Consider the following 27921-nt stretch of genomic DNA (forward strand, 5'->3'; position numbering starts at 1 on the left):
GCTCACAGGCTTTTAAGACCCCAGACACTACTCACCAAGGAAGAACGTAGAGCATTTTCTTTATAAACTATATTATGCCAATTGAGCTAGATGTTCTCTGAGACCATGGTCCCCACAACCCTCAGCCCAGTAATTTGGTCCCTCAAGGAATTTGGATTTGTCCATGGAGCTTCCATGACCTTACCCTGAACAAGTTGTCCTGGCTTCCCCAGTATTGTGTACTGTCTTACCCTTCACCAAAGTTACCACTTATCTATTGTCTATTTAGTGTTTTTCCATCCCCACCCTTCCCTTTCCTTGTAGCCATCAAAGATTCTTTCTTCTTGTGTGTAAACCTTTTCATAAATTTTTATAGTAGTGGTCTCATACAATATATGTTCTTTTGTGATTGACTTATTTCAATGCCCTCCAGATTCATCCATGCTGTGAGATGCTTTGCAGATTCATCATTGTTCTTTATCATTGCATAATACTCCATTGTGTGTATGTACCATAGTTTGTTTATCCATTCATCTGTTGATGGGCATCTAGGTTGTTTCTATCTTTTTGCTACTGTGAACAATGCTGCAATGAACATGGGTGTGCATACGTCTGTTTGTGTGACAACTCATTTCTGTAGGATATAGTCCTAGAAGTGGGATTGCTGGATCATATGGTATTTCTATTTATAGCTTTCTAAGGAAGCACCATATCATTTTCCAAAATGGTTGTACCATTTTGCATTGCCACCAGAAGTGCCTAAGAGTTCCAATCTCCCCGCAGCCTCTCCAACATTTGTTGTTTTCTTTTTTCTTTTTTTATTCATGCCGGTAATGCTGAGGTGAGATGGTATCTCATTGTGGTTTTGATTTGCATTTCTCTAATGGCTAGTGGGACACCCTGGTAGTGTAGCTGTTAAGTATACCGTGGCTGCTAGTCAAAAGGTTGGCCGTTCAAATCCGCCAGACACTCCTTGGAAAATCTATGGGGCAGTTCTACTCTGTCCTATAGGGTCGCTATAGGTTGGAATTGACTGGACGGCAGTGGGTTTGAGTTTTTTGGTTTTAATGCCTAGTGATTGCGAGCATTTCCTCATGTATCTGATAGTCACTTGAATGTCTTCTTTGGTGAAGTGTAGTTCATTTGTGGAGGCTGCACTCACAGTCAATAATCTACCAAGGCAGGCTCTGATAGCAACAAGACAGACCCCCATAGGGATCTGACCAAAGTATGACACACCTCCCCCACCTGGTAAGTGTTGGTTGCCAGGCTGTCACAAACTGCTACAGAAGGCCCCTGCAATGGAGTCTTCTCCCATAGTCAACACTCCGCCTGCCTCTCTGTGCACCCCATAGCTCAGGTCTCTAAAACCAATAGGACACACCTTCTGGGGAGTGAGTTAAGGTCTATTTTCTCCCACTTTTGGTCAGTGCTGAGGACTGCTGACTGAGGCTGCTGTGTTCTAGGAAGCAGGCATCTTGAGTGGAGGCTATACCAACAACCAACCTACTATGGGGGAGGCTCTGATAGTAACAAGGCAGACCTCCCCAGGGTTCTGTTCAGAGTGTGACAGCCCCTCCCCCAGCCAGTGACTGCCAGCTGCTAGACTGACACGAACTCCTGCAGAAGGTTCCCTACAGTGGAGTCAGGAAGTGGGTCACCTAAGTGGAGACTAATCCCCCAACGCCTACAGGGCCACTAGGGCTCTGAAACCAACAAGACAGATCTCTTGGAGGTTCTTCTGGGAAGCGCCAGCCCCTCTTCCTCCTGAAATGGAGGAAAGTTTGTCTGTGCTTCCCCTGAATGCTAGCTCAGATACAAGTAGCCCCCACAGAGCAGGGAAGGAAACCTTGGGCAAAACCAGAGGGCAACACCCAGCCCCGAAGGGGGGCTCACTGGGTGTGAGTTTTCCAATTAAAAACATGATTGCAGAAACAGAGAAGAGAAGGGATTAATAACTAGAGAGAGGGTACTGCGCCTCCTGGGCACAGATTGATTAGTATATGATACCTTGTCTGAGTGGTGGTGCCCACTCGTGGACAGACTTACCACATTGTGTTCTCTGGTGTGTTTGGGAGAGATTGAAAGTTGAAAAATAAAATCTGGAACTTTCTTATCCCGATTAAACCAGGGAGGAAGAAGGAGGTATCACAGAGAGGGAGAGGAAATGGTAAACAAAGGCCAACAGCTCTGCCCCCCTAAAAGTTTCTTGCAGAAATTTCTTGATAAATTTAAAAAGATTGAAATCATGCAAAGTATCTTCTCTGACCACAATAGAGTGAAGCTAGAAATTCATAAAAGGAAAAAAAAAAAAAACAAAAAACTGGAAAATACACAAACATGTGGAAATTAAACAACACGCTATTAAACTACCAGTGGGTCAAGGAAGAAATCAAAAGAGAAATAAGAAATTTCTTAGAGTAAAATGAAAATGAAAACACAACATACCAAAACTTATGGGATATATCAAAGGCAGTACTCAGAGGGAAACTTATAGCAATAAATGCCTACATAAAAAAGAAAAAAGATCTAAAATTAATAGCCTAACTGAACAACTCAAGAAACTAGAAAGAGAAGAGAAAACTAAGCCTAAACCAGAAGAAAGAAATAACAAAGATTAGAGCAGAAATAAATAAAATCAAAAACAGAAAAACAATAGAAAGATTCAATAAAACCAGAAGCTGATTCTTTGGAAAGATCAATAAAATTGACAAACCTTTAGCTAGACTGACAAAATAAAAGATGCAAAAAACCAAAATAAAAAATGGAAGAGGTGACATTACAACTGACCTGATAGAAATAAAGAGAATTATGACAGAATATTATGAGCAACTGTATGGCAATAAGCTGGGTAACCTAGATGAAATGGACAAATTCTTAGAAGCACACAACTTACTTAAACTGACTCCAGAGGAAATAGAAAGTCTCAGCATACCCATAACAAGTGAACAAAGCAGTAATCGAAAACCTCCCAACAACAACAAAGTCCTGGACCAGATGGCTTTACTGAGGAGTTCTACCAAACATTTAGAGAAGAATTGACACCAGTACTGTTTAAACTCTTCCAAAAGAGAGAAGAAAGGAATACTCCCTAATTCATTCTATGAAGCAAACATAACCCTGATGCCCAAACCAGACGAAGACACCACAAGAAAAGAGAACTGCAGGCCAATATCTCTTATGAATATAGATGCAAAAATCCTCAAAAAAAACTAGTAAACAGAATCCAACAACATATTAAAAGAATCATACTATGACCAAGTGTGATTTATTCCAGGGATACAGGGATTTTTCAACATTAGAAAATCAATCACTGTAATAAACCACATCCATAAAACAAAGGAAAAGAATTACATGATCATCTCTATGGATGCAGACAAAGCATTTGATAAAATCCAATATCCTTTCTTGATGAAAACCCTAAAGAAGATTGGAATAGAAGGGAATCCCTGAATAAGATTCAAGGCATGATATGAAAAGCCAATAGCCAGTAGTGTACTTAATGGAGAAAGACTGAGAGCTTTCCCTGTGAAATCAGGAACAAGACAAGGGTGCCTGCTCTCACACTTCTGTTCAAAATTAGAAGCCCTAGCCAGAGCAATAAGACAAGAAAAATAAATTAAAGGTATCCAGTTTGGAAAAGAAGAAGTAAAATTGTCTCTATTCATGGATGATATGATCCTATACATAGAAAATGCCAATTTCCACAAGAAAACTTCCAGAGCTAACAGAGGAATTTAGCAAAGTTGCAGGGTACAAGGTCAACAAACAAAAATCAGCCGGGTTTCTATACACCATCAACAAGAAATCTGAAAGGGAAATTAGGGAAACAATTCCATTTACAATAGCATCTAAGAGAATAAAATACCTGGGACTAAACCTAACCAGGGACGTGAAGGACTTATACAATGACAACTATAAAACACTGCTGAAAGAGATTAAAGAAGACTTAAATAAATGGAAAGATGTTCCATGTTCATGGATTGGAAGACTTAATATTGTTAAGATGTCAATACTACTCAAAGCGATCTATAGATTCAATGCAATCCTGATCAAAATTCCAATAGTCTTCTTTACAGAAGTAGAAAAACCAATCCTCAACATTATATGGAATTGCAAGAGTCCTCAAATAGCTAAAACAACATGAAAGAGAAGAACAAAGTAAGACGACTCACATTTCCTGATTTTAAAACATACTATACAGCTACAGTAATCAAAACAGCCTGGTACTGGTATAACAATAGACATACAGACCAATGGAGTAGAAGTGATGTCCAGAAATAAACCCACACGTCTATGGTCAACTGATTTTTGACAAGGGTGTTAAGAGTCTCTTCAATAAATAGTGCTGGGAAAATTGGATTACCACATGCAGAAAAATAAAACAGTATCCATGTCTCACACCATACACAGAAAGGACCTAAATATGCTAAGTAAAACCCTAAAATTCTTAGAAGAACAAGCAGGGGCAACATTGTCAGGCCTAGCTTTCAACAATGGATTATCTAATATAATAACACATGCACAAATAGCAAAAGAAAATAAATAAATGGGACCTCATAAAAATTAAAAAAATTGTTCCTCAAAAGACTACCAAAAAAGTGAAAAGACAAGCTACTGACTGGGAGAATATCTTTGGAAACCATGTATCTGACAAGAATCGAATAACCAAAATACATATAACTTTGATAACTTAACCATAAAAAGACAAATAACCCAATCATAAAATGGGCAAAGAACTTGAATAGACATTTTACCAAAGAGAATATTCAAATGGCCACTAAACACATGAAAAATTGCTCAGCGTCATGAGCCATCAAGGAGATGCAAATGAAAACCACAATGAGATGCCATTTCACTCCTACTAGGATGGCTAAGGAGCCCTGGTGGCACAGTGGTTAAGAGCTTGGCTACTAACCAAAAGGTCAGCAGTTTGAATCCACCACCCACTCGCTTGAAACCCTATGGGGCAGTTCTACTCTGTCCTATAGGCTCGCTATGAGTCAGAATCGACTTGAAGGCAATGGGTTTGAGTTTTGAGGATGGCTAAGATTTAATTAAAAAAGAACAAAAAAACCCAAAACCCAGAAAATAACGAATGTTGGCGAGGATGTGGGGAAATCGGAACACTTATCCACTGCTGGTGGGAATGCAAAATAGTACAGCTGGTACGGAAAATAGTGTGGTGGTTCCTAAACAAACTAAAATAGAACTACCGTATAACTCAGCAATTCCACTCCTTGGTATTTACCGAAAAGACTGGAAACCAGAGACTCAAAAAGAGACTTGTACACCAATGTTCACTGCAGCACTATTCACAATAGCCAAAAGGTGGAAACAACCTAAATGCCCATCAACAGATGAATGGATAAACAAAATGTGGTACACACATACAAGGGAACACTACTCAGCCAGTAGGAGAAACGAAGTCTTCATACATGCAACAGTATGGATGGAGATAGAAGACGTTATGCTGAGTGAGATAAGCCAGTCACAAAAGGACAAATATTGTATGACCTCACTTACATAAAAAGACAAGAAAAGCAAATGCATGGAGAACAAAGTTTATCAGTGGTTACCAGGGAGGGAGGAAAGAGGGTTAACAGTGATGGAAAAATTGCATTGATTAAGGGTAGGGTTGCACAGCTGATTATTGTAATTTCTGTCAATAAGTTGTGTATCTGTAAAAAGTTTAATCGGCGAAAGTTGTGTGATAGATATATTTACAACAATGACCAAAAAAAAAAAAAGAGTAACTGCTGCTGAGGCCGCTTATGTACAACCCAAAACCTCATGGTATCTGGTTTCTTGGTTTGGAAATTTAGGGGCATGTTTTAATGGGACATACTAGTTAATTGGCTAATAACATGTTTAGTGCTTCTGTTCTACCTCCTAGTTCGTTGCTAGTGCCTGAGGTCTTAAAAGCTTGAAAATTGCCATTCAAGTCACAGCAATTGGTCTCTGTTCACCTGGAGCAACAGAGGAAGAAGGAGAGCCAGGAACAGGAGAATATGGAATGCGTGGCTAACTGCCTCCATGAACAGCTGTCTCCATGGCCATGAGACCAGAAGAACTGGGTGGTGCCTGGTTACCATTACTAAACATTTTAATCAAAGATTCCATAGAAGAATCCTGTTCAAAAGGGGGAAAGTGCAGAACAGAATTTCAAAATTTCGTGGACTCTTGACATTCAGGAGCCATGGAGGCTGGATGAATCCCTAAAACTATTGCCCTGAGATAATGTTAAAACTTAAAACAAAAATATCCCTTGAAGTCATCTTAAAACCAAACAATAATTTAGCTTAACTAGTTAAAAAGGTGTGTCTTGAGCATTCTGCTCTTTCAAGAACTATCTTTTTTTTTTTTAACTAAAACATGCACGTTTATTTTCTATATGTAGATCATCTATACTCACTAAGAAGATCCTCTCAGAGAAGACTATTCTTTAACTAGGAATGACTGAACAAAAGCTTAGTTTGTGATTTATAAAACATCAAGTTAAATCTGGTTTTTCTTGATTTAATCATAGTAATGATGTTGCCGTCTCCATTTTTACTTGTCACTCTCCCATCACTTTTTAGCTTGTTCGTTTACTTTATTTTTATTTTTTTAAATTTGTTTGATTGTACTTCAGGTGAAGGCTTACAGAACAAATAGTTTCTCATGAAACAGTAGCACACATATTGTTTTATGACATTGGTTAACAAGAACTATCTTTATGAGATCAAATTGACAACAGCAACTTGAAAGACTAGATAGGAACCTTAGGAGGCAGTGAATTTATTTTAATGGGGGAGGAACAACCCAGAAAAGGAGGGTGAGAATGGTTGTACAACTTGAAGAATGTCATCAGTGTCACTAAATTGTACATGTAGACATGATTGCATTGGTGTGTGTTTTGCTGTGTATATTCTCAACAACAACAACAAAATAAATAAAATTTAGGAAAAAAAAGACTTGCCCAAGGCCACACAGTGTGGAATGGCAGAGGCAAGACCTCAGTATAGTATTTCCAATGCACCCAAACGCAAGGCTCCTGAAGGCAGGGGCCATACATTCTTGTCTGGTCTCTTCCTAGAGTACACAGTACAGTGGAATAGACTCAAGGATCATGGCTTCCTGTCCTCAGGGGCTCAGTAAATGTCTTAGTTACCTAGTGCTGCTATCACAGAAATACCACAAGTGGGTGGTTTTAATGAACAGAAAGCTATTTTCTCATAGTTTAGAAGGCTAGAAGTCTGAATTCAGGGCACCAGCTCTAGGGGAAGGCTTTCTCTCTCTGTCGGCTCTGTGGGAAGGTCCTTGTTTCTTTTCAGCTTCTGTTCCTCAGTTTTTGGCAACCTTCATGTGGCGGGGCATCTATCTTCTCCCATCTGTGCTTCCTTTCTTCTGTGCCTAATCTGCTCTTTCCTATCTCAAAAGTGATGGACTTAAGACATCTGCTACACTGATATGGCCTCATTAACATACAAGGAAAAGCCCTATTGTCCAATTCCATCCACAGGTATGTTGCTGTTAGGTGTCTGTGAGTTAATCTCGATTCACAGCAATCCCGTGTGACAGAGTAGAACTGCCCCAGAGGGGTGGTTGGGTAGGGTAGGTAAAATAAGTAGATAAAACCCTTACTCTTTCCAAAACATTCCTACTTCTTCTACTATAAAAATATCTTAGAAAAACATACACCAGTTCAACAGTTTCAGTGACATTGATGACATTCTTCGAGTTGTGTAACCATTCTCACCCCCCTGTTCAGAGTTGTTCCTCCCCCATTGACATAAACTCACTGCCCCAGAAGTTTTCTATCTAATCCCTCTAGCTGCTGTTGTCAATTTAATCTCATATAGATAGACCTTAAAAGAGCACAGTGCTCAAGGCAGACATTCTGTACTAGTTTAGCTAAGTTGTTCTTTGGTTTTAAGAAAACTTCAGGGAATATTTTTGGCTTAAGGTTTAAAGTTTAAAGATCATTTCAGGGCGATAGTTTCAGAGGTTCATCCAGCCTCCATGGCTCTAGAAAGTCTGGATTCTATGAGAATTTTAAATTCTGTGCTGCACTTTCCCCCTTTTGATCAGAATTCTTCTGTAAAATTTTTTAAAACATTTTACTGTGCTTTAGATGAAAGTTTACATAACAAATTAATTTTCCAGTCAATGATTCCTGCACAAATTATTTCATGATCTTGGTTGCAATCCCTGCAGTATGTCAGCACTCTCCCTATTTCCTCCCTAGGTTTCCTGTTTCCAGTAGTTCAGTTTCCCTGTCTCTCCCTGTCTTTTCATCTCTGGTTTTGGGCCTTTTGGTCTCATACAGTCAACTGTTCTAAGGATCACATTCTTTCTTTCTTTCTTTTTTTTTTTCCTTGCTTTTTTAAAATTGTGCTTTAGGTGAAAGTTTACAGCTCAAGCTAATTTCTCATACAAAAATTTATACACATATTGTTATATGACCCTAGTTGCAATCCCTATAATATGACAGCACACGCCCACTTTCCACCCCAGGTTTCCTGTGTCCATTCAACTAGCTTCTATCCCTTTCTGCCTTCTCATCTCACCTCCAGACAGGAGCTGCCCATTTAGTCTCGTATATCTACTTGAACTAAGAAGCACACTCTTCAAGAGTATTATTTTATGTTTTATAGTACAGTTGAATCTTTGTCTGAAGAGTTGGCTTAGGGAATGGTCTTAGTTCCGGGTTAACAGAGAGTCTGGGGGCCACATCTTCTGGGGTTCCTCTAGTCTCAGTCAGACCATTAAGTCTGGTCTTTTTACATGAATTTGAGTTCTGCACTACACTTTTCTCCTGCTCCATTAGGGATTCTCTGTTGTGTTCCCTGTCAGGGTCGTCACTGGTGGGAGCCAGGCACCATCTTGTTCTTCTGGTCTCAGGCTGATGGAGTCTCTGATTTATGTGGCCCTTTTGACTCTTGGGCTAATATTTTCCTTGTGTCTTTGGTGTTCTTCATTCTCCTTTGCTCCAGGTGAGTTGGGACCAATTGATGCATCTCAGATGGCTGCTCACAAGCTTTTAAGACCCCAGACACCACTCATCAAAGTGGAATGCAGAACATTTTCTTAATAAACTTTGTTATGCCAATTGACCTAGATGTCCCCTGAAAAGGATTCTTCTATAAAATCTTTGATCAAGATATTCAGTAATGGTAGCTGGGCACTATCCAGTTCTTCTGGTCTCATAGCAAAGGAAGCAGTTGTTCGTGGAGGCGATTAGACACACATTCCATATCCTTCTCCTATTCCTGACTCTCCTACTTCCTCTGTTGCCCCAGGAAAATAAAGCCCATAGAGTTTTCTAGGCTGCTATCTTTAGTGGAGCAGATCTCTGGGTCTTTCTCTCATGGAACCACTGGGTGGGTTCAAACTGCTAAGTTTCCAGTTAGCAGCTGAGCACTTAACTGTTGTATCACCAGGGCTCCTTCAATCCACAGGTAATTTTGGAGGGCACAATTCAGTCTATAACAGTAAAGTAAGTGGACAGAGCCACAAAACCTCAGCGTGGTGGGTGGATGTCAGGATAGCGGCTCTTCCAGGCTCTCTCGGAGTGACTTTGGGCAGATCTCACCCCTTCTGAAGCCTCAGCCTTCACATCAGTAAAATAAAGGCTTGTATAATGCCTTAACAACACCTTTCACTTTGATGTAGGATTCTGTGATGTCTTGCTCAGGAATTATGTCAAAAATAAGAGAGATAGTATTATTGCGGATTGAAAAATAATTATCTTTTATGCTCAACATGTAACTTTCTATTTCTCAGGCTACCTGTTATATAGCGTCAATGTCACCTCACATATCAGACACTGTTGTAATAAGTATGTAATTTGTACTGCAATTTCCGTTTTACTGCAATATCTGATTTACATGGAGGTGTTTTTAAAGCTTGTCACTTACAACATCCGCACCCACCAAGAGCCTGCTCTTCCATCATGACTTTCCAGCAAGGTCAGAGAAAGCGCCCGAAGTCAAGTAAACAAACAGCAGGCAAATTGTCAACACTAAAGTCTCCTTCCCACTTTGGGAGGGCTGTTGCGTCTTTGTGGGACGCAGCTCTCCCGTGTTCAGACACAAAGCCAGACCTCTGGCAAGGTGGGTCAAGATTATGGAAATCTTTCCGACAGGTGCTCTCAAAGTCTGATTGGGGTGCAGGCTGTGCAATAGCCTGTATACACCAGATGAGGGCGCTGTTATAGGACAATTTGCAGAAAATCAGCTGCCAATCAGTTCACTGTGTGACCAGTTCACCGTTAGGTTGGCTCCAGGACCAACCCAGGGCCAAGCAATATACTGATTGATCATTTGATAAAAAAAAATTTTAAGATAAATATTTAAGGGGTGGGGCAGAGGAAGGTGCATCTAGGGAAAAAAAAATCCAAATTTGGCGAATTTTTCTTACTGTTTGGTGTTTTGGAAAGTTGGTTATTTTGCAAATTGACTTTCAAGTAACTGCTTTTTGGCAAATTGTGCTGTTTTTGAGAGGTCAGCTCAGCCAATCTGAGGTCTGAAAACTTTGACCTGTTGGTGCTGCTGAGGCGGGCTAACTGGGATCCAGGGCCCACCTTGTCCATCCCCTGCAGTCAGGCAGAACGTCCCCGAGCCAGCTCGGCCCCAGAAAAAGAGAGAGCGATAATCAGACAGGTTGCGCATGATAGACCCAATCCTTGCCTTGCACACCCTGAGTGGAAAGGGCTTTGAGGAATCTTCCTCCTTAATTCTGCAGGAATTTAGTGGCTTTTGAAGGAGAGCCAAGAAGACACAAGCTACTGGGAAACTTGATCCTCTTGCAAAAGCCTCTGAAACCCTTTCAGGCAGCCCTCAAACATCACTGCTCCTGTAGTTATGCTGCTGGGATTGCAATAAAACTTCCTATGCCAGTGCAATGACTACAAAAGCACCCAGAGGCAGGAAGGATAAGGGAAGTGAGGATGCCTTTGGATAAAGCACCTGCTGACCCAGCCTCTCTTGGACACCCTGAGGTCCTGTTAAGCAACTTAACATGGCCAGCTCTCCACTAGGGCAAAGGCTGGCTGAGAAGAGGGTGGACTTTCACTCCAGGGATTTGGCCACTTGTTCAAAATCTTCCCAAAGGTCAGTGATGTGGCTAGGATTTCTTCTTGAGCCTTGGCTGGCTTGTGCAGCTTATCCTTGATGCAGACCAGGCTCTGAAGTCTGCAGTACAGGTCTGCAATATCCAACTGCTCATTGCTGTAGCTCAGGGCCAACACAGGGCCAGGCTTGGTGGACAGGCTCAGTACACATTTGCAGAATGAATGGTAGCCTTGAAGGGCAGCCAGCAGGGTGTCTGCCTTCCTCTTCTTGCTCCTAGCTACTTTGTCATAACTGAGGACTTTCTCAGCCCAGTCACGGGGTATGGGAAATGACAAAGAGGATTTCTACTTCTGTAATGTGGCCTAGTTCCCAGTGGTAGCAATAGCTATCATGGCCTTGCACATACCATTCCACTAGATAGGAGAGCCTTCACCTCCTAGTCTGTCAGCTGAGTCATCCCCTCTTCAATACCCAGCTCAAATATCACTTTGTCTATAAAACATTCCCGGTTCCACCAGGCTCAGTTTGCTGGGAATTGTAAATGTTTGTGCACATCAGTCTCCCCCACTGGTTGTAAAACCCAGAAGAACAAACAGTCCATCTTTATTCTCATTTATTCATTCACTTGTGTAGAGATAGAGTAGAATCTGTGAGATCTGGAACTTGTTGGGCCTGCCTTGTTTTTCCGGGTCTCACATGTTTTCCGACTTTGACAGGGTGCAGTCTTACCACTTTTCTGTTGCTCATTTTCGTGGAAAATACTTGAGTTTTCCTTCTCTGACAGGTTTCCACCTTACACACGTTCTGGCTTTACAAGGTTTTACTATGGCCTACCAGTGGTTAAGAGCACAAAGTAAGACTCCAGAGATAGCTTGGGTTTACAGCAGTGAGCAGCTGGGCATTGCAGACCTGTGCTGCAGGCTTCAGAGCCTGGTCTGCATCAAAAATAGCTGCACAAGCCAGCCAAGGCTCAAGAAGACATCCTAGCCACATCACTGACCTTTGGGAGGAGTTTGAACAAGTGACCAAATCCCTGGAGCGAAAGTCCACCCTCTTCTCAGCCAGCCTTAGCCCTGGTGGGCAGCCGGCCATGTCAAGTTGCTTAACTGGGCCTCAGGGTGTCCAAGAGAGGCTGGGTCAGCAGGTGCCTTATCCAAAGGCATCCTCACTTCCCTTACCCTTCCTACCTCTGGGTGCTTTTGTGGTTATTGCACTGGCATAGGAAGTTTTATTGAAATCCCAGCAGGAAGTTTTATTGAAATCCTGGCAGCATAACTACAGGAGCAGCGATGTTTGAGGGCTGCCTGAAAGCATTTTGGAGGCTTGCAACTTACTGGTTGTATAATTTACAGTGAGTGAGTTAACTTCTTTAAACCATTTTTCCTTTTATGTAAGATTGGAGATAGTAGGATTCACCTCAGAAACCAAAAACCAAACCTGTTGCTGTCAAGTCGATTTCTATTCATAGCGACCCTATAGGATAGAGTAGAACTGCCCCATAGTGTTTCCGAGGAGCGGCTGGTGGATTCGAATTGCCAGCATTTTGGCTAGCAGCCGTAACTCGCCATAGCTCTTAACCACTGCGCCACCAGGGCTCCTCGAGGGGGAGAGAGACACGCAATTCTACCCCGTGCCCTAAAGGAAGAGGGCCAGAGTATTTCTCAATATCCCTCCTGACTCGCCCAGACTGGAAGCAGGTGATGCCGTCTTCCGACCAATACACCAGGTACCTTCGGCTTACAAAGAACCTCCAGTTCAAGATTAGCTTCAGCAGCTGCCCCCAGCCCACTGGTTTGGAATTACATTTTCAGCCTAGGTCTTTTCTTCCCTTCTCACTTCCCCACACAATTATATTTTAAGCATATGGGTGATCCTGTCGGCCTTAAGAAAACAGCAGAAAGAAATGTGTGTAAAACAACCCACATTCTAATTAAATTTCCAGGCCACCCCAAGGTTTGGGCTTGGATACTGATTTGCACTTAAAAAAAAAAAAAACCGAAACAGAAACCCAAATTCAAGAAACTTGCAAAATTGCTCTCGTGTTGTTTCCCAGGCTGACACGTAAGTGAGAAGAAGGCTTTTATCTCACCCCATGGCAAACACCTTTGTTTTTGTTGCTTGACGGCCTGGAACGGGATTCAGTTCAAAGACAATTAAAAGCAGCTTCTGAAATGCAGAACCGGTGAGGCAGGCCCAGGAAGACGCACTTGGAAGGTTAAGTGGGGCAAATTGTCATCAGATCCCTGTGGGCCTCGGGAGAACACTGGGGTCAAGGCTGCAGCGTGCTGGGCTCAGCCTAAGGCTCCACGGGTCTGTCGTCACAAAGACCCGCCTCCCCCATAAAAGAAAAAGCTAAGGTATATTCCTTCTCTATTTCTGTCTAAGAAATAACCCCAAAACTTAGCCGCTTAAAACAATAAACACATATTATTTCACACAGTTTCTGGGGTAAGGAACTCTAGGTGCCTTAGCTGGTGGCTCTGGCGCAGGCTGTTTTGGGATATAGTCAAACTGTCGGCCGGGACTGCAGTCACCTGAACGCTGGGCAGGGGGCTGGAGAGTCCTTTCCAGGATCACTCAGGTGGTTGGTGGCGGGCCTCAGGTCCTCGATGGCTGTTGGCCAGAGGCCTCAGTTCCCTCCCACGTGGTCCCCTCCATAGGGGGACACACGAGCTGGCATCCCTAAGAGCAAGCAATGAGTGAGTGAGATGGAAGCTACTGTCTTTTTAAAATTATTATTGTGCTTTAGATGAAGGTTTACAGAACAAACTAGCTTCTAGCTTCCCAGTAAATAGTACATATATTGTTTTATGACATTAGTTAACAACCCCATGACATGTCAGTACTCTCCCTTCTCGACCTTGGGTTCCCTATGACCAACTCTCCTCTCCCCTCCTGCCCTCTAGTCCTGTCACTGGACTGTTGTGCCCCATTAGTCTCATTGGAAGAGGATGCGTAGGCCCGGCTCACTATTATTTCCTCACCGTTGCTGACTGCCACATTGTTTCAAGATTTTGTTCTTCTTTACAGTCCCAGTCTCCACAAAAGGTTTAAGATTAACCCGTGTTCCTCCTTGGAGGGTGGAAAACACGTGATAATGATCTAAGGGTGAAAAACCGAACAGAGCACCCACCTTGTAACAAGAAAACCAGGATGTCTCCAGATAACCCCCAAGAATACCAGTAAAAGATTAACTCATCTGAGACGTGACCACCTCAAGGGGGAACTAACACAAACTTGTAAGACCCATAATCCTGTCCCTATAAGAGCCTTCAGCCAATCTCCAGTTGGGAAGATGGCATTTTTTGAGGAATCTATTCTCCGCTGTCTCCTATATATCGATATATAATAAACTTCTTGCTGCTCACCTCACCGTCTCAGAATTGGCTGCTGCAGGAGGCAGCTCTAATCCACAGTATTAAGGTAAACATCATTTTGTCTTTGGCTGAAGGGTGAGCCTCAGGAGTGACTTCATTACTGAACTAAAAGGAAGTCCAGGGGCCATACTCTCGGGGTTTCTCCAGTCTCTGTCAGGCTAGTAAGTCTGGTCTTTTTTTGCGTTAGAATTTTGTTCTACATTTTTCTCCAGCTCTGTCCAGGACCCTCTGTTGTGATCCCGGTCAGAGCAGTCAGTGGTGGTAGCCGAGAAGCGACCATCTTTTATTACATACTCTTGGAAATGATACCTATCACCTCTGCACTGTTCCATTAGTCACATAGCCTGACTCTGGTACAGCTTGGGAGGGGGTTATGCAAGGCGCGAATACTGGGAAATGGGGACCAGTGGGGGTCAGCTTGGAGGCTGGCTAGTATATATATGTGCACGTACATATATATAGATGGATAGAGAGACGGTCGTTAGCTGCTGTCAAGTCGGTTCTGACTCATGGCGACCCCATGTGTGCAGAGTAGAACAGCTTCATGGGGTTTTCAAGGTTGTGGCCTTTTGGAAGCAGATTGCCAGGCCTGTCTTCCCAGGCACCATTGGGTGGGTTCACACTGCCAACCTTTGGGCTAGTAGTTGAGTGCTTAATTGTTTGTACCAGCCAGGGAGATATACTATATCTCTATATTTATTTATTTATGGATCTATAAACCAGTCGTCACCGAGTTGACGCTGATGCGTGGTGACCTCGTGTGTGTCAGAGTACAACTGTGCTCCCTAGGGTTTTCAATGGCTGATTTTTGGATGTAGATTTCCAGGCCTTTCTTCTGAGGCACCTCTGGGTGGATGTGGACCTTCATCCTTTCGTTAACAGCTGAGCGTTTAACTGTTTGCACCACCCAGGGATACACACATACACACGTATGTATATTTATTTATTTTTAATTTTTTTGTCAGGAAACCAGGGATCAGCCTCTGTTTGAGCACTTGCCACGGCCAGGAAGTGGGGTAGGTGATTTACATAGGTTATTTCGGTCCTCACAATAACTCTGCAAGGTGTAATGCCTATTTCACAAATGAAGAAGCTGAATTTCTGGCAGGTTAAGCAGTTAAACCCTACTGGTTGGCAAGTGGTAAAGCCAACACTCAAAAGGAAATCTGTCTCAGGCAAAGCACTTCCTGGAGTCACTGATGACCAAGTCAGGGCGAGGGTAGTACAGCATAGTCTTGGGAGTGGGCTTTGGGGCTAGTGCGACTTGGCCTCGGCTCTAGGTGCTGCCACTCGCCAGCTGTGTGACCTCGGACGAATTATCGGACCATTCTCAGCCTGTACATCCTTCTCCACAAGATGGGGGTGAGTTGGGTGGTGACCACTGCGTAAGTTTGCTGTGGGGATTAAATCAGAACACGACATGCACAGCTCACCTCCGAGGGCTCAGTAGCTGCTGGGTACAATGGTGATGGGTCTTGGGCTCTGCCAATGGCTTAAACAAGTCTCTTCTCTCTGAACCTCTGTTTCCCATGTCAGAAATGAAGGAGTTAGATTATAGGTCCAAGGTCACTTCCAATTCACAGTCCATGAAATTAAAAAAAAAAAAATACAGCATTTTTCTGAATCTTGGAGTTGTGCTAAGTGATATGAAAGCAATGTAATTATATCATACTGAAAAGTTGAGATTTCCTGAACTTTAGCTGGAATTTAGGGAAATGGACTGTAGCTTTGTCTCTGCTAGTCTTTGACTCTGTGGTCTCAGGGAAATGTTCCCCCATCTCTGTTCTTGTAGTTGATTGTTTTTTTTTTTTTTTTTCTGAACGAGCGCAGAAACTCAGGCTTTGGTTCTTTTCAGGAGTGGCCAAATGGTCCAATTAATTTGGGACACAAAATATAAATGGAGCAAATCCTTGGAGATGAAACTCCGAAGAGGCGGTGCACCCGGGGGGCTTTGGGGGATCTTTCCTTGCTCCCTTCCCTCCATGATAAATATTCTGGGGCCTTTGAGCACACAGGGCTCGAGAGCCATTCCAATTAACTCCTGGAGAAAAATAGCCACCTGAAAACACCGAGGACCTTTTAACACCCCTTCTTCTAATGGAATCTCAGAGCAAGAGGTGTAGAGGTGTCCGAGGCAGTGACAAAACAATCTCACATCATCTTTAACCTCTGGGGGCAGACATGGGGCTGCCTTGATGGACTGAATTCTGTCTACTCAGTCACTTGGGGAAGGGCAGGAACTAGGGCCAAGGACAAGCAGAAGGGAGAGGGAAGGAAGGGTGTGTGTGTGTGTGTGTGTGTGTGTGTGTATGCACACATGTGTGTGTATGTGTGTATGTGTGCATGTGTGTGCATGTGTGTGTATGTGGTACAGTTTCCTCTCTCATGCACCTGTTTCTCCACTGAGGGAATAATGTGCTCTACTTCTGGCTGCTGGTCCCACGGTGCAGAGCTAGAGTCTGGAGTTAGGGCCAGATTGCTGATGGGCGGAGCAAAGTCAAGCGGGTGTGCCAGCTGGTGCTGAGACGAGCTGCCTGCAGTTTGATAAACCAGATAAGGGGGGCATCGATCTTTGTTGCAACTACTCAGCTCTGCAGTTTACCCTAAAAGCAGCTGTAGACAACATACAAATGAACGGGTATGGCTGTGTTCTGATAAAAATTCATTTACAAAGTCATTTACAGCTTCCCTGTGTAGAGAGCTTCACCTCCCTGAAGGCACCACCCCCACGCTGGATGCTGGATCAGGGGCTGGCTTTGTCATGTGTGGGTTGAGGGAGGCCAGGAATGAAAGCTACCTGGGCAAGGGCCGGATGCACGGACGACCAGACTTCTCAGCACCCCCTCACGTTTTTTAAACGGAGAAGTTCACTGAGATATTGTAGACTGACATACGGTTGTCAGAAAGAACACAGAGAGGTCCTGTGCTTTTGCCGCTTTCTCCCAGTGATGTCATTTGGCAAAACTCACGTGCATCATCACAACCAGCATTGCTGTTTTTCAAGAGAGAAGTTTTTGCTCTCAGGGAGGCTGGGGGAAGGGCACATGCCGGGGTCCAAGAGCTCCTGGAGTCAGGAGATGAGGCGGGGTCTGACCCAGCTCTGGTCCAGCTCCCTGGGTGGTGTCCCAGGGACTCAGCTTCCTCACTGGTAAGTGAGGGTGGGGAGAGAAGGTCTCATGTCATCTGCAAATAGGGATAGTTTTACGTCTTCCTTTCCACACTTGGAGCCCTGGTGGTGCAGTGGTTAAGCATCTGGCTGCTCACCAAAAAGGTCAGCAGTTCCAATCCACCAGCCGCTCCTTGGAAACGCTACGGGGCAGTTCTGTTCTGTCCTGCAGGGTCGCTGTGACCAGGAATCGACTTGATGGCAACAGGTTTGGTTTTTCGGTTTTTCCAACCTCTCACGGTCTTTTTATTGACTACGTTTGTTCTTACTCTGAGGCTACAGAGTCATGGCGCTGGAGGGCTGTTTTGGGTCTGTTTCTGCCATCTCCCCAGCACCCATCCTGCATTTTCTTAACACCACACCTCACTCTTGGCCTATGTGATTTGGGTGCAACAGACACCCCTCTCTAGGGCTCTAGAGTTGGGTATATGATTGACTTATTGGGTCTAATTAAATCTTTCCATTCCCTTTTTGGATTGCTTCAGGTTTGGGCTCGTGACCTAAGCCAGGATAATGAGAAGCCATCCAAGGACTTTAGTTGAAACTGTAGGGAAAGGAGAAGAGCTTTTCCCCCACCTGGGGATGCTGTGGGGTTAGGAGGTAGACCTGTCTGTGCTTCAGACAGCCATCTTGCCACCTCAGTGGAAAACTCTTGTTGAGAAGTGGGTCAAAACTGAAGAAAGCAAGGCTGACAGATGAAGAGAGAGCTAGATGAGCACTGAGAACATTGAGCCCCTGAATCCGGCTATTCCTGAAGCTAATAGGCCTCCTGAACTTTTCAGTTATGTGAGCTAATACATTCTTTGCTTTCCTTAAGCTGGATTGAGTTAGTAATTTTGGTAACTTATAACTGAATGAGTCTTGACTGACACCGGGTGTCTTAGTTTGCTAGTGCTGCTATAACAGGAATACCACAGCTTTAAAGAACAGAACTTTATTTTCTCACGGTTTTGGAGGCTAAAATTCCAAATCATGGTCTCCGCTTTGTCAGTTCCTTCCTTGGAGGCAGTCGTGGGCGTCCGTTGGTTCCTTGGCTTGTAGATGATCCTCACACAGTGTCTGTCTTCCCTGGGTGTGCATGTTATGTCTGTGTCTATGCTGCTCTTTTTATCACTCAGAAGTGATTAGGTTTAGAATCTACCCTACACTGGTATGACCTCAACTGACTGATTACATTACATTACATCTACAGGTGTGGGGGTTAGGATTCCAACACGCATTTTGAGGGGACACAACTCAATTCATAACAGTGGATAATAGAGATTTTCTAGTTTCCTTTCATTGTTGTACAGATGGACAAACCAAGTCCTAGGTTGTCCACTCATCTGCTGAAGTCACATAGCTATGCAGCTGTCATGGATTGAATTATGTCCCCCCCAAAAAATGTGTATCAGTGTGGCTAGGCTATGATTCTCAGTATTGTGTGGTTGTCCTCCATTTTGTGATTGTAATTTTATGTTAAAGAGGATTAGGGTGGGATTGTAACACCCTTACTAAGGTCACATCCCTGATACAATGTAAAGGGAGTTTCCCTAGGGTATGGCCTTCACCACCCTTTATCTTACAAGAGATAAGAGGAAAGGGAAGCAAGCAGAGAATTGGGGACCCCATACCACCAAGAAACCAGTGCTGGGAGCAGAGCACATCCTTTGGACCCAGGGTCCCTGCGCTGAAATTCTCCCAGACCAAGGGATGACTGATGACAAGGACCATCCTCCAGAGCAGACAGAGAAAGCCTTGCCCTGGAGTTGACACCCTGAATTTGGACTTGTACCTACTAGGCTTGAAAGAATAAATTTGTCTTTATTGAAGCCATCCACTTGTGGTATTTCTCTTAGAGGAGCACTAAATAACTAAGACAGTAGCCATGGAGCTGTGAAGTACATGCAGTCTCACTTCACCCATTAAACTCAGGTTACCAGTGGCCACCGAGTTGATTCCAGCTCATGGCAACCACATGTGTGTCAGAGTAAGACTGTGCTGTGTAGAGTTTTCAATGGCTGACTTTTCAGAAGTAGATCGCCAGGCCTTCCTTCTGAGGCACCTCTGGGTAGATTCGAACTGCCAACCTTTTGGTTAGCAGACAAGTGTGTTAACCATTTGTACCACCCAGGGATTCCTTAAATTCAGGTTAGTAGTGGTTATTTCTGGGCAAGAAGAAAGATCTGCTGACTTCATGCATTTGGCTCTGTGGGCCGCTCTGAAGGAGGGCTGAATTGGAGGGGAAACGTGTGTCCACCTGCGCGATCAGAATGAAGAGAGAGCTGGAGGGCGTTTCACTCTCTGAAGATCTCAGAGGAGTTTACAGACATGATCTCATTTGTTTTCAGCTGCAGTTGAGTGAAGTCACCTTGGTGCCAAAGTGCCTTCCTCACCCTGGTTAGGAAACCAAGTTACAGCCAGGGCCCCCGCCCACCTAATCCCATTAAAATGTACAAGAGCTAATCTGACACCATCAAGCCCTGTTTAGTGGCCCCATCTCCTCTTCAAGCATTGTACTGAGTGACTCACAGATCTCATCCCTGAGCCGTTTGTCAGGGAGACAGTGGTTTATCGAGATGGAGAAGATAATGTGCTAACTCCAGCAGCCTGCCCAGGCCTCATTAATGCCGAGTCTCTTGGATTTCAGCGCTAAATCACATGGGAAGAGTCCATGGCCATGGGTTTCTCTCACCTCCTGCACTCTCCACGTGGGTCTTCTGCAAAGTCTTGGCTCTTGTTGAGATGGGAATGGTAACCTTAGAGCAGAGAGTTTCAACTGGGATGTGAATTAGATTCACCTGGAGAAGCTTAATGGCTCCTGGTGGCACAGTGGTTAAAGTGCTTGGCTGCTAACCAAAAGGTCGGTGGTTTGAACCCAGCAGCTGCTCTGTGGGAGAAAGATGAAGCAGTCTGCCTCCATAAAGATTACAGCCTTGGAAACCCTATGGGGCAGTTCTACTCTGTCCTACAGGGTCGCTATGAGTCAGAATTGGCTTAACGGCAGTGGGTAGGTGGGTGGGTGGAGAAGCTTAAATCTATCCATCAGTCCATCATCCACCCGCCCTCCTATCCATCCCTCCATCTGTCCATCCACCCATGCACCCATCCATCCATCAATCCCCCCCGACCCACCCACCCATCCATCCACCCACCCACCCGTTTATCATCTATTTATTTAAATAGCTAATGTAAGGCCAAGGTAAAAAATGAAAACAGAGCTTCCTCGTCTGTAAAATAAGCATAATAATAACATTTACCACATAGAGTTTTGACAATTAAATGAATTACCTAGAACAATACTTGGCTCATAGTAAATGCAATATATGTGTTAGCTATAATTATTACTATAAATCTTAACGCTCCTGTCCCCCAGCCACCCAGTTCCCTTCCCCATTACAGATTCCAGAGATAATGTAGGCAGGTACAAGCATCTACATACACAAATAAATATGATCCCCTCCACCCCCTGGCAAGGAGACTTCACTTGAGAAACTTTTAGAAACTTCATATGCTGGGGTCCCACCTCTAGACTGACAGACAGGCTCTGAAAGCTACAGAGGGTGTCTAGTGCCGGACAGAGTTGGGAGCCTCAGGGTTGAAAGCTGAGTGAAACTTGGAGGAATGTCAGGAACTTGGAATGTGGAGGCACTGAGGTTAGAAGGAAGTGGCCATGTTTCTGGAAGTGTCTAATCTCTGAGGACTCCCTGGAAGAGGAACACCATGAATTAAATACGCTCCATGTGGCTGTGAAAGTAACAATAATAATAATGATAGCAAAACCCAAACCCATTGCTGCTGAGTTGATTCCAACTTCTAGCGACCCTATAGCACAGAGTAGAACTGCCCCATAGGGTTTCCGAGGAGCAGCTGATGGATCTGAACTGCCAACCTTTTGGTTAGCAGCCAAGCTCTTAACCACTGCGCCACAAGGGCTCCACAATAACAACAGCAGCTAGAATAATTGGGTGTTGATTAGCACTTACCTGTAGTCTCAGATAACAATAGACACTAAGAGCTTCCACAGCCCAAAGAGAGCAGCGGAGAAGCCCCCAGACTCATTCTCCAAGGCTGAAAAGCTCCTGCCACCTGCACCACCGCATTCCCTCCTTGGTGTGAAGGAATAGAACCGAGGAATTCATAGGAGTCGTGAATGAATCATGAGGGGTGAAGTGTCATTTCCCTTCCTCCTCATGGGGGGCAACTTCTGCCTAAACCAAGCAAGAGGATACCAAGAAAACTGAATAGAGACAGGAAGGCAGGCATCTCAGCTCGGGTAGGACACTGGCCGAGCTGATGAAATCTGTGCCCTTCCGAGGCTGCCAAGGGAAGGAGAATTCTTGGACAGCCCAGCAAGATTCCGTGGGAGTTAGGGAATGCACAGTGAGGTAGTGACTGGAGCTACCTGCTTGTCTAGAGAATTCTGAAGGCAGGAAGCTGGTGGGGCAGCTTGTGCCAGCGGGGGGAAGAGAAGGGGCAGCAGTGTTACAGGCCCTCTGTATGCAGTAACTCCCAACACGGGCATCTGGTGTGGCAGGGACACAGATGCTTGCTGTGGGCCACGAGGATGCTGCAGAAGGTAGCAGGCTTGGGTTTCCTCACCAGTACTCGTCTGAGGAGACTCCCGGCCAGGTGAGGGGCTTGGGGAGCCCCCGAGAGAGGAATCTGAGGGGGTGTTGGAAGCGGTCAGCTGGAGGGCACTGTCCATGTCAGGGAAGAGTGCAGTGACCTCCCGAAATCCCTTCTGTGGAATCGTCAAGAAAACCAGTATTTGGAGGCCCCAGTAGAGGTTCGGTGGGGACAAGAGGGCTCAGAGCAGTGTTGGTTAGAGGAAAAGACTCTGATTCCTACTCTCTCTTCTTCCAGATAAGAAGCGAGAGCCTAGAAGAGGGATGTGGGGAGAAACGAGGGAGAAGACGGTTCTGCCCAGTTCTGGTGCTGTCCTCCTGGTAGGTCCTGAGGAAGAGGAGGGGAGGTAACTTAGGTTGTGTTCCTCTAGAAGCCAATCCAGAAACAAGGATTCCAGCTTCAGTGGTTTGTGGGAGAGGTGGTCCTAGGAAGCACTGGCAAGGACGTGGGACTGAGACAGTCAAGGGAAGGAAGCCATTCGAGGGTGTGCTATTTAGCAGGACACGGCTGTGGGCCATGAGGCTCAATCCCACCTCAGAGCTGTCCCACCCAAGGGGAAGGAAGCTGGGGATTTATCCTACAGTTCCCTTTTGTCACTGACTGAAGGCTGCTCCCGGGGTACTACTCCCCTCCCACCACATCTGTTCTGCCCTGTGTGTGGACAGGAAGTTCTCAGGCCACGGGTGTGATTGGGAGAACACCATCGCATGTCCTGGGATGATGCGGGCTGAGGGACAAGGGCGGGGCTCCAACAGCATCTGCTGCAGGTTGTTGTCGTTAGCCGCCGCTCAGGTAGCCCCCTACTCATGGCGACCCCGTGCACAATGAAGCAAAATGCTGCCCGGTCCTGCCCCATCCCCATGATCACTTGCAGACTGGACCGTTGTGAGCCACAGGGTTTTCATTGCTCATTTTTGGAAGTAGATTTCCAGGCCTTTTTTTCTAGTATGTCTTAGAGTGGAAGTGCTGCTGAAACCTGTCCAGCATCACAGCAACTTGGAGCTCAAGGAGCACCTGAGACATTCAGTGTCTGCAGGAAATATTTATTAAGGAACTCCTATGGGACTAGCCCCAAATAGAAGGCAACGTGGGGAGGCCCCAATGGCGGCTCTCCTGCCTTCTCCCAGCCACCCCAGCCTATATTCGGCCTCCCTCCTCTACCTGTCAAAGCCTCAGCTGCCTTTACAGCGAATCTCACAATGAATTCCACACTACCTGGTGGTGTCTCATGTTTCACTGTGTGACTTTTCAGGGGCTGAAATTCTTCATGGACAGAATCACGTTTTATGCATTGTGTGCCTTAATCCACATGCACACTTCAGGAATTCTGGACTAGGCAGGCCAGCCATCAGAAATTCTGTTGACATGAAGATCTGGAGGTTTCCTGGAGGAAGTGGTGAGCAGGCCTTTGGAACTGGTGTAAGAGTCCTGGGACATTAAAAAGGAGACTCCTGAACCAGGAAGGTGGTCAAAAGCTCTGGTGGGGGTCCCCAAGAAGTTAGGAAATGCAGTCTGAGTGAAAGAAACAAAACAGGCTCCTTTGGGGGGACTGCTGACTGTTGGCAAGAAACAATTTTGAGTGACCCAAGATGATATCATTCACATAATGCCCTCCATCCCTCTCTCTAACATTTCTGAGCAAGAGGTTGGGGTATTGGTCAGGACTCTGTGAGTTGCAGGTGAATCGCATTCACATCGCCCAGGTATTCCCCTCATTCACCACCTCTAACCTGGAATCATATAGAGAAAAGTGTTCTGGAAAGTGTAGCTCCCAGCCTTAGAAGGTCATGATGGTGGTGCCAGGTTGCCCACAGATAAACCAGCCCAGCAATGCAGACCTTCTGGACTGGCCATCTTTTACCACTCTGTGTTCCCTTCTATAGCAGAATTGCACAATCACCTGACTCTTGATTCTAGGGATCCTGAAACAGTGCAAACCAAACTCAGGTCCAAACCAAACCTAACTCTGCCATGAAAAAGCTGGATGTAATATGGTGACTACAGCTTTCAATATGGATTACACCTGGACGTGAAGACAACAAAAATCCTCACAACTGGACCAATAAACATCGGGAAAAATGAAGAAGAAATCAGAGTTGTCAATGATTTCGTTCTACTTTGATCAACAATCAACGTCCATGGAAGCGGTAGTTAAGAAATCAAAGGACAGATTGCATTGGAAAAACTGGTAAAAGACTTCTTTAAAGTGTTAAAACGCAAAGATGTCACTTGGATGAGTAAAGTGCACCTTACCCAAGCCATGGTCTTTTCTATCACCTCATGTGCATGCAAAAGCCGAACAATGAGAAAGGAAGACAGAAGAAGAGTTGATGTATTAACTGGGGTGTTGGCAAAAATATTGAATATACTACCAAAAGTTCTTTTCAACTGCCAAAAGAATGAACAAATCAGAAGAAATACAACCAGAATGTTCCTTAGAAACGAGAACGGTGAGTCTTGGGCTCACTTACTTTGGACACGTCATCAGGAAAAGGACATCACACTGGGTAAAGTGGAGGGTCAGTGCAAACAAGGGAAACACTCAATGAGATGGATTGACACAATGGTTGCAACAATGCCCTCAAAGATACCAACAATCATGAAGATCATGCAGGACTAGGCAATGTTTTGTTGCTATACATAAGGTAGCCATGAGTTAGAGCCAGCTTGAGAGCAACCACCACCAACAACAACAGGGGGAGCCCTCCTCGGGTGTGTTAACAAGATTCAGGGCTCCGGGGACTTGCAGGAGGAGTGAGCCTGGACTCTTGGGTTAAGTAAAGGGGGTGTAAGTAAAAGCAATCCTCTCTACCCTGCTCAATTGCAATCATCACCTGCCAGGCTGGGTGCCTCCCTGGAGGGGCTGCTGAGGACTCAGAGTTGTCTTTCTTTCTGGCCCCAAGAACATGGACCCTCCTATTTGAGGTGATGGGTGATGCCCAGCTAAATATGGTCCCCTTATGAGTAGTGTTTATTCATACTGGCTTCTAGTGGTCATACTCAATGGTATCACTGAGCTGACAGCTCTGTATTTTGGACAAAAAACTCACTAATAACATGAACAGTCTTAGTGCCAGACAGATATGCAATCAGAAAACTTGAGAAATTAGACTTGGAAATAGCTGGAAAGAGTTGTCTATCTGTTTTTGCAGAGCAAGTACAGGTTTCTCTCCGAGGTCAGTTCTAATTCTTTGACCAGATAATTTTAAGTGGCTGCATCTTGAAAGAAGTCATGGTGACATTTTGGGGTTCCTGTTGAATGTTTAGATTAGTCACTGACTACTCGGTGCAACTTTTGTCTTATTGAAAAGATTTTTAAGAGAGGAATAAAATAACTCAACCAAACAGTCTTAGCATGAGTTCCCCTGAAATCAGAGCCTGAGACAAGGGCTTGCCTTTTAAGACGGTTGATTTGGAAACGTGAAGCCAGGGTTGAGGACATGAACAGGGAAGGAGGGAAGCTGATGTGAGGATGAATTACTGAGATGACCACCGCTGTGGGCAACTGGTGCTCGATCCTGCTAGGACCTTCTGAGGAGCTTCACGGAATGCACTTGAAAGCTATGTGCCCAGAAGAGCAAAAGCGGAAGCATTTATTCATGGGCTCCAGGTCCCCATTGGTCAAGGGTGGTACCATGGGCTTTGGCTTTCCTTCCTTCCCAGGTTGTACATACTGAACACAGAGTGAATTCAGGTGGATGTCCTAAGCTGCAGCATAGAGATGCTTGTCAGGAAGTGAGACACATAATCTAGCTGCACCTGCATAGGAACAATCAAAGCTTGGGTAGAACCAGTTTCTGTTGCAGCAACTAGAGTAAGAGGTGGGGTCAAGAGGATTCTGAAGAGAGGCACAACGTTGTCCAAAACATTAACCAAACAATGATAATATATTGACTACGTTCCAAGTGTCGGACGCAGGGGTGGTTCGGTAGGGTAGGTAAAATAAGTAGAGTAGTCACCAGGATAAAACCCTTACTCTTTCCTAAACATTCCTACCTTCTCTAATATAAAAAATGTCTTAGCAAAATAAGCACCAATACAACAGTGTCTACATGAACCATTTAGTGACATTGATTACATTCTTTGGGTTGTGCAACCATTCTCACCCTCCTTTTCTGAGATTTTCCTCCTCTACTAACATAAATTCACTGCCCCCTAAGGTTCCTATCTAATCTTTCAAGTTGCCGTTGTTGTCAATTTGATCCCATATAGATAGTTCTTAAAAGAGCATAAGGCTTGAAGGTAGACTTTTTTTTTTTTTAAAAAAAAAAACTAAAGTTAAACTACTGTTTGGTTTTAAGACTTCAGGGAATATTTCTGGTTTAAGTTTTAAAGGTTATCTCAGGGCAATAGTTTCAGGGGTTCATCCAGCCTCCCATGGCTCCAGAAAGTCTGGAGTCCATGAGAATGTGAAATTCCATTATGCATTCCCCCCCTTTTGATCAGGATTTTTCTATAGAATCTTTGATCAAAATGTTCAGTAGTGGTAATTGGGCATCATCCAGTTCTGGTCTCATGGCAAAGGGAGCAGTTGTTCATGGAGGCAATTAGCCACACATTCCGTCTCCTCCTATTCCCGACTTTCTTTCTTCCTCTGTTGCTCCAAGCGAATAGAGACCAATTATTGTGCCTTGGATGGCTTGTAAGTTTTTAAGACCCCGGACACTAGGCAATGAACTAGGAGATAGAACAGAAGAACTAAAGGTATCAGGACAATTAACTGGGATGTCCCATGAAACCATGACCCTAAACCTCCAAACCAAGAAATCAAATCCCGTGAGGTTTTTAGTTGTATATAAGCAGCCTCAGCAACTATTCTTTTTTTTGTTGTTGTTGTTGTTGTAAATGTATCTGTCACACAACTTTTGCCAATTCAACTTTTTACAGGTGTATAACTTATTGATAGCAATTACAATAACTGGCTGTGCAACCCTACCCTTAATCAATGTAATATTTCCATCGCCATTAACCCACCCTTTCACGCTTCCTCCTACACCTGGTAACCACTAATAAACTTTGTTTTCTATACATTTGCTTTTCTTGTCTTTTTATATAAGTGAGGCCATACAATATTTGTCCTTTTGTGAACTTATTTCACTCAGCATAATGTCTTCCAGCTCCTTCCATATTGTAGCATGTATCAAGACTTATTTCCCCTACTGGCTGAATAGTATTCTCTTGAATGTATGTACCATATTTTGTTTATCCATTCATCTGCTGATGGGCATTTATATTATTTCCACCTTTTGGTGGAATCGTGCTGCAATGGACATTAAAAACAAAGCAAAATAAAACACACACATGCACACACAAACCAAAAGGAAAATACATCTGGCCCCCAATTTACCAGCTGGAAACCTCTGATTCAAGGGTCGCTAAGTCTACCGCAAGTTATCTCCTTCAAGGAGCTTCAGATTCTCACTCATCTCTGCTTAGGGTTAGGGTCAAGGAAGACTCCCAGTATAGTGCCCATTGGTTACCTGGTGTGCGTACAGCTGGAACAAACATCATTTTTATTTTTCAGCTCAAATTAGCTGGTTAGATTTATTAGGTCAGTGATTTTCAAACTCCTGAGTATGGAAATTCCATTCTCAAAATTAATCTCATGGAACTGAAAACAAAAGTGGAGTTTTATTATTTATTGTACTTTAGATGAAGGTTTACAGAACAAATAGTTTCTCATTAAACAGTCAGTACACATATTGTTTTATGACATTGGTTAACAACCCCACAA

This window comes from Trichechus manatus, unplaced genomic scaffold (genome assembly GCF_000243295.1).
Source record: "Trichechus manatus latirostris isolate Lorelei unplaced genomic scaffold, TriManLat1.0 scaffold00014, whole genome shotgun sequence".
In the NCBI taxonomy this organism is placed as follows: Eukaryota; Metazoa; Chordata; class Mammalia; order Sirenia; family Trichechidae; genus Trichechus; species Trichechus manatus.